This window comes from Cupressus sempervirens, chromosome 9 (assembly GCF_028749045.1).
Source record: "Cupressus sempervirens isolate cs-2001-9-10 chromosome 9, ASM2874904v1, whole genome shotgun sequence".
Lineage (NCBI taxonomy): Eukaryota > Viridiplantae > Streptophyta > Pinopsida > Cupressales > Cupressaceae > Cupressus > Cupressus sempervirens.
In genome coordinates, this window is record NC_143126.1 from 756931517 (window position 1) to 756943602 (window position 12086).

Below are 12086 nucleotides of genomic sequence, written 5' to 3' on the forward strand. Positions count from 1 at the left end.
AATTAGCTCTTTTGATGACATGGTAGTATGGTCAGTACACGTGCTAGAAGTATGATACACATGTCAAGCGTATAGTTGTATGAAATGGCTAACATAGTAGTGACTTGGATAGGCTGACTAAAGAAATGTTAATGTGGAGGGAAGCTAACATGGAAATTTTTTGGGCTGACATGTGTCAAAAGTTGAAGATGTGGCAATTATACAGTCCACACTGTCCATTGTGGTAGGTTTTGGGTGTGGTTTTTGTGGTCCACTAGGTAGATGCCACATGGCATAGAGCTAGAATAGGGCTTTTGCATCAAAAAAGGTTTGTAGTTAACTAGATATCAAAATAGCAGACCGAAAAGATCAAAGTGACTAGAAGATAGAGCCAGCAAAGAAGAAATAAGTCATTGGAAATATGTCGCCAGTGAGGAGAGCAGTTCACTAGAGCATGGCTAGAGATTGAATCCAATGTGGTGTCAAGGGGTAGGTCCCTATGGTAGAATAAAATGCCTCCACTTGTTCTACACAAGGTCTATAGTGGTCTAACATGGATGACTACGAATCACAGTTTGCCTATTGCCAAGAGGGTCCCATCCTAGATTTTTATTTGCAGGCTACCAAAAGAGTGGGTTTTTAATCCCACATGTAGTGGGAGAATGCTGCACTTGGCATTTAAATTGAAATGCCATTGGTATTGTAGCAAAAAAGCCACTAGGTAATGGGGCTTGTCATGAGTGGGATGCCTAGTCATGGGTGAAAGGGTACACACTAGATTTTGTGGAATATTCCTCGACTTAAATGTAGAATATTCTCTATTAAATATATGATGCAGCTGTAAAATAAAAGAAAATATTCTTGCGATGTGTAGGGGCCAAGGTGTGACTACCCAGTGCCTATACAAAACAAAATTCTCAATCGATTTTTTTTGAAAAACCTACAAAAAAATAAGAAATACATATTTGAATCAAATAAAATTACAAATCTAAAAGATTATCATACCAGAATTGCAAATTGAGCCTTCGAGTTCTAGGTTACCAAAAACATTTGCCTCATAATCAACTTTGGCCTAAGGTAGGCAAGTTTATAGCCAATTTTCAGATGATTTTCATTGAATCAACATTTTGAATGCAATGGTGAGGTTAGATCTGGCTCTAGATGCTCCCAATGACTATGATACTTCAAATTTAGGCCAAGGTGTTGAAGCAACAATGGTCTCAAATTGCTATATGAAGAGAGATTCTCCAAGAGCTCTAATACCATGTAAGAATTTGTCTTAGAGAAAATTCACCCAAGATCAAAGAACTCAAACACATGCACAATTGTAGACCAAAAAGAGTATGATCAATATATCATAGCATGTCCTGATACATCATTATGTGTTTAGATGAGTGTACACACTAGGAGTGCTTGTATATAAAGGCCTCTAAGATGCATCTAGAATGTCTCTAGAAGGTGCTAGGAGATAAGCTTGACAACTAAGCACGCGTCCTCCATTGTGCATGAATGTACGTGCAACAATGAGAGGATAAGCATGACAAGGTGTTCCATGTGTGGAGATGTTGTAGACACCATGTGCTCAAATAATGTGCTAACTCCTATGTTGTAGACACCATATGCATAAATGAGGTGTGAACTCCTATGCTATCAACATGACAACTCACAAGAGTGCACATACTCCTAGGCAACTAATAAATAAATATTAAAGTAATGCATTAATCTAAGTAAACTTAAGTAAGTGTAAATAGTGAATACTTATTTACACCAACAATTATCAACCATTAATCCTTGATATTAATAATCTAATATAAATATATTTATTTATCTCATAAGAAATTTTATTGATATCTTATAACCAAGTAATTACTATTATAATATCAAATATTTAATTATGACACCTTGAATTAAAAACCATTTTCCAAATATTATTAAGATTAAATAAATATATTTTGTAAACTTTCATGTATGAATATGTTTGTATATATAAATAATAATATCAGGAAAGAGGTACATCAAAAACTTATTTAACAAACAATGACAAATAAAGAAAACCTTTCTGATTAATAAAATACACTTACATTTTAATCACATTCCTTCCATCATTTACTCGTATAATTTTGGCTATTATTTCTCTTCTCTCCTTATTTCGTGGATCTCCTCTTATTTAGGTATTTGTTTATTAAATTTATTTCCCATACTCCTGCAATTCTTTTCATTCCTATTTATATGGGTTGCTTTTATTTTTGTTATGTTCTTTTCCACTCATGTTATATGCCATAATGTTATTTAAATACCATCCCTATGCCATTTTCAAGGGATGTGACTTTTGAGTGGTTGTCGGTAATATATGCATACTTTCCCATTATCTAAATATTAGTTTGTTATAAATGTTATTTTCTAGTTTGTCATTTTTTATTATATATGTTTGTGTTATATATATATATATATATATATATATATATATATATATATATGTATGTATGTATGTATGTATGTATGTATGTATGTATGTATGTATGTATGTATGTATGTATGTATGTATGTATGTATGTATGTATGTATGTATGTATGTATGTATGTATGTATGTATGTATGTATGTACGTATGTACGTACATATCTGTGTACGTATGTATGTATGTACGTACGTATGTACGTAAGTATGTATGTACGTATGTATGTACGTATATATATATATATATATGTATATATGTATGTATGTATGTATGTATGTATGTATGTATGTATGTATGTACGTACGTATGTATGTATGTACGTACGTACGTACATACATACATACATACATACATACATATATACATATATACATAAATATATATATATATATATATATATATATATGTTTGTTATTATGTTTTTTGATATTTAATAATATGGAATTTAAGCAATTAATAAATGTAGATTTCATATTTCTTATCTAATAAATTACTAATTATTAATGTTAATTGATAATATTTAATTATTACTTTAGTTTAATACTAATATTGTTTATTTTTCTATTATATAGATTTATCAATAAATTAGCTATTTTTATTAAATTGTTATTATTAGAGGGGATATTACATTTACATACCTACTATGCCCAAAAATTAAGAAACAATCATGGACACCAATCTTGACAAAGTACATAATCCTCTTCCATTAGTTCTTTAAACTTTTGAAACAAATGTATATACATACATACATACATACATACATACATACATACATACATACATACATATATATATATATATATATATATATATATATATATATATATATATATATATATATATATGTTTGTTATTATGTTTTTTGATATTTAATAATATGGAATTTAAGCAATTAATAAATGCATATTTTATATTTCTTATCTAATCAATTAGTAATTATTAATGTTAATTGATAATATTTAATTATTAGTTTAGTTTAATACTAATATTGTTTATTTTTCTATTATATAGATTTATCAATAAATTAGCTATTTTTATTAAATTGTTATAATTAGGGGGGATATTACATTTACATACCTACTATGCCCAAAAATTAAGAAACAATCATGGACACCAATCTTGACAAAGTACACAATCCTCTTCCATTAGTTCTTTAAACTTTTGGAATTTTATTTCTTCCATCAATTTTATTTCAACCTTCTTGAATATAAACTAAGGGTTCAAAAATGGGGTCAAATGTAAATCTCAAATTTGACTATTCATTGTTAACCAAGCAATATGTAAGACCATCAAATTTGTAGGACTTTGTAATCTATGACTATCTATTAGGCTATCATCTTTTGATAAGAATAGGCTAAGTGTTCTATGAATATCTTTTGTAATATAATGGACTAGCTTAAAGTTTAGTTTCACTACTTATAATCCTTTGAATTATAATATGAGTTTTACCATCAACTCTTGAATTGATTATATAATGTCTTTGATATGTCATTGACTAATATTTATGTTCCTTACTATCTCAGATATATTTAATCAGATGCAACCTTAATGAGTTGTGTTTTATAGTAAATTTTCTTATGTTATCAAGTATGACAAACAAATATGCAAGATGAGTTCCTCTTATGGTTTTCTATTGTAACTTTACTCATATATTGGATGTCCAATAGGTTAAATCTTCAACTTAACTAATTTTGAATGAACTAGAATGAAGTGATTCTGAATCTGGTTTGAAATTCATAAGAACTTAATTAATGTTTCTTTGGTACATAGTGATCTAATGTCTTATAGATTTTATGGACTTTTATCCTGAAGTTTATATTTACCTCCTTTCTTATTATTGTACTTTTATGCTTCTCTTTTCTCCAACTTGGGAAACCCTCAAAACCCAAAAATAGTGAAATATTTAAGAATAGCACAATTGTGTGATATTTTTAGGGAAAACCTATAAATATGAGCTCATGAGGGTATGCATTAAAGGCACAACTAGTTACAAACTTGTAGTGAATTATGGTTTAGTGCATTTTCGTCAAATGCAAGCATTTTTTACAATGACACTAGTAAAATAAATTGTTTAACTTCATCTAATATTAGTATTTACACAAAATATAACTAGTCCATGGTTTAGAATCATGTGATGAGAATAGATTGATTTTTAACAGAAATTAAAAATGAAAAAACACCATCTTATACATACTATTTATTTTTTCATAAGTTATCAAAACAATTTAGATGCCATCCTTATTGATTAGATAGTAATATTTTATTATTTTTTATTATATACAAGATACTACCAATGCTTGTATGTTTATATTTGATATAATTTTATAGCCCAAATATTTTCTTATGAAGAAAGACCATACCTATCAATATGAACCAAGAACAAAATAAGGAGACAATTGCCAGATTATGGTCTCAGTTCAAAAGAAAAGGTAATAGAAAATGGTATTGTCCCTGCAAAAATTGTAAGGGCTTAAAGAATCAAAGACTTCTAGTCAAAACTACTAAGAGACATTGTAGGCAATGTGGTCACATTGAAGGGGGAAATGATTTTCATCCATTGGTGAATGTTTAATTTCCAACAGGGGAAACATTGAGGTGTAAATATTGAAGAAGAAGGTAATGCTCCCATGGAATAAGATGATCCTAAGGTAGAGAACATAGTTAAAGATGTTGATATTGGTGCAACTAATCATGTGCTAGAGAACACAAATAAAGAAGTTGTTACTAGCACAACTGATGAAGATGATGATACTAGTGCATCTGATGATGATGATGAAGAGAACCTTGATATACCTATGATTGAAAAGACACGCGAGCCCCTATAATAAGGCTCCCAAACAACTCTTCTCTCTAGTGTATTGTTGTCGATGAACTTCAAGGTTATGAATGGCATATCTAATGTAGAAATCTCATGCATGCTAAGTTGTATTGTCAATTTTTTCATCTTCTATGTTAGCGTACCCTTTTTTTCTTTATATTAACAAATATTTTTTCATAGGTTGATAGGCGAGTGTTTATTACCACCATCAAATATTCTACCTCACTCTTACTAAGAACCATTAACCATTATGAAATATATTGGAATGGATTATGAAACAATACATCTATATCACAATGATTATATTATATATCATAAATAACATGAAGTTTTAATAGAGTGACCTGATTGCCACATTAGTAGATATCGATTAGACTAAATAACAAAAAATGTTCTTCACAAGGTTCTTTGGTGCACAATATAAGTCAAGATGACATTATGTGAATGCCTGTAGATGGTCTTACATTTAAGGACATAGAAGAGATGTGGCTTCTCTTTAAAGAAGAACCTCATAATCTAAAGCTTTCATTCGCAATAAACAATGTCAATCCATTTGGAGAGATGCTATCTATTTACTTGGTCTAGTCTATTTTTTTTATTAACAATAACATTCCTCCTTGGATGTCCATAAATAGGGAGAACATAATGTTGGAAATGATTGTACCAAGTATTTTTCCATTTAAGTCATCAAAATTAATTTATAAATACCGCATCAAAATGACCATAAGAATTATGTTTTGTTTATGTCCATTAAACTAAGTAAGTACCAAGTGAAAGATAAAAATGTATATATTGAGCCCCTTATTGATGAGTTAATGGAGTTGTGGAATGGGGTCACTATGTATGAAATCTCTAGACCAATAGGTCAAAGATAGTTTCAATTTTGTGTAATGCTTGTATGGACAATACATGATGCCCCTAGGATAACACATTTTGTGGTATGTAAAATTGTTAATGCATATTTTTGGTATGTAATAGTGCTAACATATTTTCATTTTATGTTTAAGTTGTGCATGATAATTGTAAATATTAGAATTAACACATGTCATCCAATTATACACAATCTTTTAGGTCTTCAGACAAAGGTAAATATTTGCACGGCCAGTTTGTGGTCCAAAGACAAAAAATCATTATTCAAAATGTTTAGCAAAGAATATAGTAAATGAGAATGGGCACTTTCTCCACAAAAGTTATAAGTATCAAATTATTGAAAAACATCTTTTCAATTGGAAAGAAAAGACAACATCAAATCTACAAAGAATGACATGTCACCTATGGAAGTTGGAATACAATAGAATGAATCATCAAGGTAATGTCATTCCATCTAATGTAGATTTTAGCATGAAATTTATATTTGGATATTGTATTTTGTTTAGTAATGATGTAATTAATGTTCACGAAGGTTTTCAAGGAATTGATGTGAAACTTCCAAAAGGACTATAAAACTATCCTAGACAATTTATTAGGTTGTCATACTATGAGAACCTAATTTTAATCATGCATTTGTATGATGCTATGCATATTGAAAAGAATATAACAAGGATACTTTGAAAAATATGGATGGAATACATGACAAAGAAAAACTGGTCAAATTTTGTAATGACATTCATGAATCCAATCATACACTTGAATTTTTACATTGAATCAAATAAAAATTAAATTAGGCATGTAATGACTGAATCAATGATCCTAATAGACCTATCATTGAACATGATAATAAATTTATAATGATTACTACAAGATCATTTGAGCTAGTTGGAAATAGGCCCTATGTTCTTCCAAGCCAATGTACTTGAAATTTTTTTACTTTGGCATTCCCATAAACTAGGTTAGTCATCTTTTGTTAGACATGATCCCATAGGAAGACTAGTAAAGTATAATGTGATTAAAGATAAAGATGTCAATGAAGTGGAAGATGAAGTAAATGATGATAAAAAATGACAATTAGTGGATGATGATGAATACAAAGATGATGATGATGATGGTGACGATGTTCTTTATGATGGTGATAGAATTGATGATGATGATGGTAGTGGTGATGATGTTGATGATGATGATGATGACAATGAGAATGATGACTATGATGATGATGATGATGATTGTAAGGTCCCTCCTCACATGTACTTATTAAATATGAATTTCTTTGTTAAATCTATTATAGGAGATTGGAATGGATATGAAGTAATTTTTTATGGTTTAGATTTCCTAATAGAAACTGAGATCATCAGATGCATTCGTGTTTTAAATACTCAGTGATTCAAGAACTACTATGTTATCTCAACTATTTAGACATTAAATTTCACTAACAATGATATGATGTGTTTCACCTTATGATGATGATGTTAATTATGGTACCTTGATGATTATGTTATATGCATATTTATGGTGTAGTATAATAAATGAATGCAAGATTAGGAATATGAAAAAGAGGGGTAAAAATTTATTCAATCAAATCCAAGTTATAGAGCAAAGGCCAAAGGCCCAAAACAACACTACATACTCTTGTCCTCTAGTAGCAACTATTCAATGATCCCATAATACTTAGAAGGTATTTCATCCCTACCATTAATATCACATCTACCCACATTCTCTAAAGCCCACTTTGCCAAGTAGTCTGCCACTCTATTCCATTCATGAGGGATATGATGAAAGGAGATAGAGTCCAAGGAGCCATAAATATTAAGAATTTGTTTTGCCAAAGAGGCAAGTTGCCAACTAACATCCTCCAACCTCTGGTTATTCAACATATCCAAAACAATCTGAGAGTCAGACTTATAGATTACCTTCCACCACCCTAAAGAGAAACCTCACTCAATAGAAACCTTAATAGCTAGGGTCTCCATCAAATTATTTGAATGTTGACCCTTGTAAATAGAGAGGAGAAAAACTACACCACTATCACTGTCTCTACCAATAGCCCTAATACTAGCATGACCAGGGTTCCCCCAAGAAGAACCATATATTGATCTTCAAGATCCCAGTCAAGGGAGGAGACCACCTCCCATCCTAACTAACCAATTTCTTAACATGGCTAGGTCTTTTTCCAAGAGTGCATCCTAGGTTGTTATCTCCCAGGCCTAGATTCCTCACAATAACTTGATCTAGAGGAGCAATAGTCTTAGACATATCACACTTTGCAAAAATCATTTCCTAAAGCCTACTAAGAATCATCTTCTGTAATTGGAAGCTTCCTAATTTGGAACCAAAAAAAATCATATGATTCTTTTATAGCCAAAGGTTCCAGAGAATGAAAATTGGGTCAACCATCTAGGCAACCTGTAAGAAAGAAGTCTTCGCTGGAGGTCTACCCAAACTTTCCTAGAAATCAATAAGGGAAGTAGCATGAATACAACCATGATACCAAGCCTCCCACCATCTATGCCATATCTCTATCGAAAAAGGGTAGAGAAAAAAAGTGGGAGGCACACTCCTCATTGTGCAAACAAAGAAAGCAAACTGAAGGCCCTTGAAAACCTCATTTGAAAAGATTCTACCAAGTGAGGCACTTCTTCTAAGCTAATAGCCATAAGAGGAAATTCAAGAAAAGTTTCTCCAAGCCTTGAGTGTACTTTAGCCAGACCGTGTAAGTTCTTGTCAAGTATAGCATAGCCTTGAGCCACTGTAAATTTACCTTTTAGACTAGGACTCCAAGCCAAGTTGTCCCTCCCATTAAGGGAGCTACAAAACCTATTCTCCAAACCTTTAAAAAGGAGGGCACAATCCTCATCAGAGCCACCAACTAGCCACTCCTATGAATCCATTGAACAAATCACCTCAACCTAACCCAGGCATTTGATAGTCTTAAAGTGCTCCACCTTAAGCCAACCAACATTAGTAAAAGTGTGGGAAAGGGGTAGAAGCTAGGGAAAGCTAGAGATAATGGGAGGGTGGCCATTCCAAGAGTCCTACCAAAACAAAGTATCTAAGCCTCTGTTACAAATCTAGAAGAGACCCTCCTTAACTAGTTGGGTTCCCTTCTAAAGAGTATCCCAAATAGAGGAGCCTTTACCCACCAAAGGAAGTTATGGCACCTCAAAATAATCTGCATTAGGAAAGTACTTATGGGAAAGAATATTTTTCCAATCTTGGTCTTGATTGTTACACCATCGCTAGTACAACTTGCAGCCAAGAACAAGAGCCATCGAATGAAGCCCGCTCTAGCATATTTTGGCCTACACACAGACTTCCACTTGACCAGGCTCCACTTGGAGGAAATAAGGCTACCAGATAAAAGAAATTGTTAAGATAAAGCATCAAATTCACTCACAAAATTAGAGGGTGGGACCTGAACACAACACCTATAAATGGGAAGAGGCTACACCACAGTCTTAAGCAGAACCACTCTCCCAGTAGAAGATAACCATCTGTATGTCTAGTGACTAACCTTACTCCTAAATTTATCCAAAATCCCCTACCAATAGTCCCTCCACTGAGCACCCAAGGACAAAGGGACCCCGAGGTACATCAAAGGAAGAGAACCAAGTTGGAATCTAAGAATTCTAGTAATCTTGTTTTTAATAAGCCAAGGAGTATTAAAGAAATAAATGAAAGACTTATCATCATTAATCCTCTAACTTGAGGCTTTCAAATAGGTATCCAAAGCTTTCATGATATTCACTACCTCATTGATTCTAGCCATGCCCATGAATCTAGTATCATCCACAAACTAAAGATGAGAATATGAAGGAAGGTCATTTTTCCAACTCCAACCTTGGATAAGACCCTACCACACTTGTTTTTTAGAAATCTACTAAGACCCTTTGCCATGATAATGAACAAGTAGGGAGATAGAGGGTCCCCTTGCCAAAGTCCTCAAGAGGCACCATACAAATCTAAAGGTTCTCCATTAATAATAACTAAGAAGGAGGACGAGGTTACATAGCTAAGAACCCAATCCACCCACTCCTCAGCAAACCCAAAAGTCAAAAGAATTTTCTGTAAGAACTCCCAACTCACCCAATCATAATATTTAGCCATGTCCAATTTAATGAACATATCTTTCTCCTTAGAAGTATCAATAGAGTGTATAGCCTTCATTGCTATCACAAACCCATCCAAAATTTGTCTTTCTTCAACAAAGCCACCCTATTCAGCAGAGATCAAATAACCAAGGAGTGGCTTGAGCCCCTCACCAATCAATTTGGTGATGATCTTGTAGAAAACATTGCATAATACTATAGGCCTAAATTGATCCAACTAATTTTCCCCTTCCTTCTTAGAAATGAGACCCAAGAAGGTAGAATTCAAAGACTTCAGTATTTGTTTATTCCTATGTGATTCCTAGACCACATCTAAGAGATCATACTTTATTATCTCCCAAAATTCTTGGAAAAACTCAATCAGAAAACCATCTGGGCTAGGGGCCTTACCTTTCTTTATATTAAGCACAACTTTCTCCAATTCAAGAAGCAAGATAGAGCTTAAGAGGGCACCATTCATCTTAGTAGAGACAAGGTGAGGGATACAATACAAGATGTCCCACTCCTCAAGCCCAACTGAAAGATCCTCCTTAGAAAAGAGATCAGAGAAGTAATTGACTAGTTCCCTAGAAATATCTTCAAAAGAAAAGATCTGAGCTCCATTAGTTAAGACAAGAGAGAAGAGAGAGTTCCCATGCCTTTGTGCCTTAATAGAGTTGTGAAAAAATTAGTATTCCTATCCCCCTCCTAGAGCCAATCGACACAAGATTTATACTTCTAGAAAATCTCCTCCTAAAGCTCTCATTCTTCTAGATCCTTAAGATTTGAGGACTTGGCTTTAATCAACTCACAATTCAGCCCATGGTCATGAATCTGGTGGGTAATATCATCCAGCTTGGTTTGATAATCAGTCTTCTAAACATGTAGATATCTGAAACACTATTTATTCCATCTCTTAAGCCTATACTTCACATGTTGAAGCCTATTACTAAAAGTGTACATGGCCATACCATGAGTAGGCATTCCCTCATACCACCAATCCACCATAAGATCAGGTAAAGAAAAATCTCTAAGACATATCAGCTAGAATTTGAAAGAGGGATTCTTGGTCACTCTATATGAAGAGATGGAGAGCTTAACGGGCTAGTGATCTAAGCCCCTCCAGTCAAGAATTTCAAAATTGGTGATCCACTTGTTGTCACTCCAATAGCAAGAAACCAAAAATCTATCAAGCCTTTCTGAGATAGCCTCACCACCACATCTCTAATTATTCCATGTAAAGACCCCATTGGTTGGTTTCACATCAATGAGAATCAATGAGCCAATCATATCTTTAAGTAGATTTGAAGATGGGTCTAGCTAGCCCACCCCTCTTTTCCTCCAAAGTAGTAAATACATTAAAATCTCTAGCCATAATTAATGGAAGAAAGGGGTCTAGGGACTAGATGAATCTAATATGAGCCCATAACTAGGACTTACCTAAAAAATCATTAGGAGCATAAATATTGGATAGAAGGCACCTTTCACCAATCTCAAAGCTAGTGACAATCAAAGAGATGGAGGACCGACTAGAGATCCACCATAAGAGGGAGATTTTCCTTGGGTCCCAAAAGCAAGCCACCCCACCTGAACTATTCAAGGCACACACCCCTTGTCAAGAGCCTAGGGGCCAGATACACATAGCACAATTAGCCAAGCCATCTAGTGAAAGTTTAGTTTCTTGAATAAAGACCATATCAGAAGACTGAGATTTAATTAATCTGCAAATAGCCTTTTTTTTGGGGATGTTGTTCAACCCCCTTACATTCTATGATAGCACAATAATTTATGAGGGTGGGAGAAATGAGAATCAATGGGTTTCATAGACCCAAACACTACCAAAATTTCACCCATAATCTTCACCTTCTCCTGAT